The sequence below is a fragment of the Mytilus californianus genome, unplaced genomic scaffold, assembly GCF_021869535.1.
Source record: "Mytilus californianus isolate M0D057914Y unplaced genomic scaffold, xbMytCali1.0.p SCAF_4, whole genome shotgun sequence".
Lineage (NCBI taxonomy): Eukaryota > Metazoa > Mollusca > Bivalvia > Mytilida > Mytilidae > Mytilus > Mytilus californianus.
The window spans coordinates 83,932,807-83,937,724 of NW_026262690.1; the positions used below are offsets into that span (position 1 = coordinate 83,932,807).

General features: G+C 31.8%; 1 long non-coding RNA gene across 1 annotated transcript; it reads left to right on the plus strand.

The window, feature by feature from the left end:
- Positions 1–780: 780 nt before the first annotated feature.
- On the plus strand, positions 781–4,524 carry LOC127738737 (uncharacterized). Its single transcript, XR_008000154.1, has 3 exons — positions 781–1,309; positions 2,345–2,433; positions 4,037–4,524. It is a non-coding gene; the product is annotated as an uncharacterized LOC127738737 (long non-coding RNA).
- The last annotated feature ends 394 nt before the right edge of the window (positions 4,525–4,918 follow it).

A 4,918-nucleotide genomic window follows, 5' to 3' on the forward strand; every position in this document is an offset into this window, starting at 1 on the left:
AATGTAAAATTAAACCTCAACTTTATGACGGGTCAGACGATCTACAAGAGTATCTGGCGCAATTTTATCTCCTGGTAGAACTTAATGATTGAGACTTGAGGTCTAAAGCTTTGTTGTTGGCAAGTAGCTTAACAGGTAGCGCTCGTGCTCTTCTAAATGAAATGACAGAGGATGAAAGGCACGACTTTGAAGGCGAGTATACCCTGGTATTTCCCCTATCGTCAGGGACACCCTGGCGCTTGATTACTTTATTGATGTTATAACTGAATCTGACATTCGTCGTAGGTCGAGAGAAGTGATGTCAAAAACAATATTTTAAGCCGAAATATTGCTGTTCGCCTTGAAGCTTTGAGACTGGCAGGGAGTGCTCGATGAGAACAGCTGATGCATGTGACGCTGATGATAGTAAAATGGTCAGCAAAATAAAAGAACTAATATAAGGTACAAGAAATCAACATGAAGTAGGGGCCATTAGGACGATTAAGTGCCAGTCTGTCTAAGAATCAGGCAAATTCTAAAAAAATCAAAACATGACATATTTCAAATATTCATCTCATATACAAAATATGTTACCTTTAGTTAATCCAAATAGAACTATATAATCAAATTTTAGAAAATCAATTGCAGTATTATGTATTAGCACTTCGAAGTTCTATATGTTTTACTATTAACCTATGTAAATTCAGGCAATTTCAATTCACAATATTTTTTATTACCAGACCCGTACAATCACAATGATTGCAAATATAAATACTAAGCAAATAGAAATCTCAGGTTTAAGCCTTCGTCTGGTGGGTTTTTTTGTCTACTGGTCAAAATTCCATTCCAAAGATTCTGTTGCTTTGTTCATGAAAGAACACAATTTACAGAGTTACTTCCCCTAGCAGAACTCTTTTGATGTAAACAATACTGATGTCATGCATGTGGCAGACAATGTTGAACTGTAGTTTTTCAATCTTATCTGACGATGAATGAGGGAATTCACAGTATTCTAAGGATGAAAAGACAACACGGTTATTGGACAATGTAAAAGAATTGTTGAACCACTTCCCTAGGATTAAAATATTCAAAATTAGACAAAAATCAAGTCGGAGGGAAAATTGACTTTTTTCAATATTGGGATCTTTTCCCACTTACATGAACATTCATACTTTGTTTGTCCAAAACACCAACAAACCCTAGGAATATGCATGAGATTAAGAGAAGGAATGTTGGTTGTGCACAACCGTCTCACAAAGGAAGGATCAAAGCCAGGCAGAGCAGTGCCAATCCAGATGATCAGGGCCTTTTTCTAGGTTCTAAACACAAGGTACACTACAATGTATTTACATATTATTATATATTCAAAAAGATAATTTTGGTCCTACACCATTCTCCTCCCCCATTATTTATTTTACTGTAAAATATTGAAAATGGTTTAGGTTCAACATGAATATAAAAGGGGGGCTCATTATCAGACTCATATTTTGTTTTTCGGCAGATTTTTTTCTGTTAGATAATTATAGATTGAAAAGAAGTAAACTTTTTTTTTCTCATATTTTATAAAGAATGTTTAGAAAAAATGGTGATAATGCCAAAAATATGAGTTTGTTCTAAACTGAAGGAGACCCCTGGCCCTGAAAAATGTACTATTACCCTTCCAAAGGAAGGTTCACATGTATTTCTTTAACAAATGTTTAAGTTTCATACATAATGATGCATTTAGACCTAAAAAAATAGACTTACAACTGAAAATTATTAGGTTAGATAGGTACGAAAATGATTTTTTTTTAAATTTTTGACTGGTTTAAAAAGGGGAAATAATTTGACGCAATATAAATAGGGCTCGTTAAAAACCTACAGAAATGTTTATGTATAGGTAAGGTTATCAAAGGAACAACTATTTTTTTCTCAAATAGGCCTTCAACAATTTACAAAACTATTTTGATGATATAACTGTACCTTATAGGCTTAATGTAAGGAATATGTTGTTTTTATCAGTGCTATTAAAAAATGACAAGAAAACATTTCCAGTGTACTTTAGGCATTTTTAATCATAAAATATAGGGTCAGTATTTTTAGTAATTTAAACACATACATATTTTTGGTCTGCCTTAGGCCCATTACCTTATTTACAATTTTTGATCTACTAAAATGTTTTAACCCAGAGCCCTTGAAACTCTATATATAGCTAGCTTTCAGGGGTTAAAACATATTCTGCATAACTTATACTTATGGAAATAATTTTCTTAGTTAATGTTATTTGCAACTTATTAGATTGGTCTGAAGTAAGAGCTACAAAGAAATTTCATGTACATGTATATATATTTTTATCAGACTTAACAAATTTGAACTTTTTCTTCAGGGATTTGCTGAATTGCAGAGGTGATTTGTTAAGACACATACCTTTGATATTTGAAAGAACTGTTTACAGAAGACTATTGAATTGCACAGGTACAAATTATTTGAATTTAGATATTTTTTATGTATACCAGTAAATTTGAGTGATAGAATATTTACTTCAACCCATCTCCACTAGTGGGCCCATTTTTTTCGGTGAAATATTTTTTTTAAACGATTTTGTGATTTAAGAAATAGATGAAAATTACTTCAGCTACAAGATGTTTTTGTCATACCCATCCACAACAGGACAGCTCTTTATCATAGATTTTCCAGTCAGTATGCAAATGCTGATTTACAAAGTGATTTTTGCTGGTTCTGTTTTGAGCAAGTGGTTAATTCATCTTATGATATACATGTAGATATACATGTATATATGTCATAACAAGAACTAGGTCAATATGACCTACATGTACATTTTCTGCTGGAGCTACTTGGGTAAAAATATTGACAATGCTAAACAAGAATTATGCAGAGATCACCTACACATGTATTGTCAACAACATCAAGAGTCTTTTTACTTGTAAAAAAATCGTGCATTTCCTTTCCCTACTCAAAATCATATTGGTGTTTAAAATTTTTTAATAAGGTCAGTTTAAGTGGAACTACTAATGGTAAATAAATAATATTTGATATATAAAGTTGTATAAGCATTCAATTTGATGCATCTTATATCTATGGAAATTATTTGGCCCTGTCCTCTTACTTCGATCCTTGGTCATGGTCTATTGATTTTATCATTTTAGCAACTAGTTTACATTTTAAAGTGTGTGATTTCATGTAGATCGGTTAACAAAGAACCACTTATGATAAGTTAGTTTTATTTGAGGGTAGGAATGCCCTGTATTGTCAGGCGTCAAACAGTCATTTAAGGCTACCGTAAGCCTCAAATTGGTTAAAATTTTACCGTGATTTGTCATAATATCCTAACGTTATTGTGATTCGTCAGAGACCTCAAAAAGTTATCATCACTGTTAATTTTGGAGAAAAAGTTAACATGATTCGTCAAAATCAGTCGATTTCTTTACGGTTAAAAAGAAAGTGTACATTTTATCGTCATAGACTAAAAATTACCGTTAGCGCCCTTTGGCAAGAATTCTTACCCTTAATCTTAATGATGGACTGGTACCCCCATTACCACCCTCTTATTTGGTATACAGTTGTATTTAGTATTAATGGCATTTCTTATATTTCTACTGACATTTTTAGTAATGGTTCATTCACTTTGAATATTTGGCATATTGAAACATTTCAGAGTATAACTATTTGATTTCATCATTTGAATTTTTCTACCAAATTAACATATAGACTGTGTCAAGTTTATTTTTTAAACTTTTACTATATTTTAGTGAAATACTTTTCATTTCTAAAGCGAAAAATGACAAGTGATTGCAAAATCACTGGTAAGCAAAAAAAAAAAAAAAAAACAAACAATGTTCCACCTGGGACTTGCACATAAATTTATATATTGGTCCGCTTGTTCACATACATGTACTAAAATTAATGGTCGTTTCCTTAGTGTTCATTTTTTAAACATCAATCATTTACATTTCATTCAATCATAGTGATTCACTGAACTTGAAATTAACAACATGAACTGTAAATGAATTGCTATTATATTTATTTTGATTTTTACTGAACTTTCATATGATTGCAGGATTGATGATTAAAAGATTCAACTACAGTTCAATGAGGCTCAACATATTGTGATGCCAATATTGCGCACTTGAGTAGGAAGATCAAAATGATTGTAGCAAATGGACATAAGTAAATAGCGTGCCTTCAAATTGACAAACATTTCTGAAGTGAAGGATGACAACTTAGCCTCTATTTGTTGGGAAATTTTATAGCCATGTTTGAACCTAAAGAACAGATATACAAAACCTGAATGACAGATGAAATAATAAGACATGATAAATATAAGAAGACTCTGAACAATCTGAAAATTGTAAATTCAGGAATTACATGTATGTGACAGAAGTTTTTAAAAGCATTTGAATGTTGAGATTGGTTGAGTATCTCAATGATAAGAACTTGCATTCTGAAATCAGAATTTGGAAGAGCTTTTCCTGTATTAACATAAATAAATCTCTAATTTGGTCAGTTACTTTTAAAAATATTATAATAAATGAATGCAATAATTTGTGCATTTTAATGTTTTCTTTTTGAAAAATGTTGCATGTTTTTATGACTTACATTTCGTCTCACAGTGTCACAGTATGCAAGACAAAGGCATTACTATCCGACGGTGGTAGGGCCAAATATTATATTTTAGAGGGTAGAAGACCGTAGAAGACCTGGATTCGTAATATAAATAAGAAGAGCTTGTTAGCAGATACCTTATGTTACAAAGTTTCTGTCTGTCATATGTCCAAAATCCTGGTCCTCATTTTCATGGTTCAGTGACTGCTCAAATTTAATTTAGTTTTTTGGTCATGCGAATTTCTCACTTATTATGAATAATATTAGGATAACTATATTTGGTATATGGGTTACTTGCTACGTCTCCATGGCAGTCAGACAGGGTTCACCTGACCTC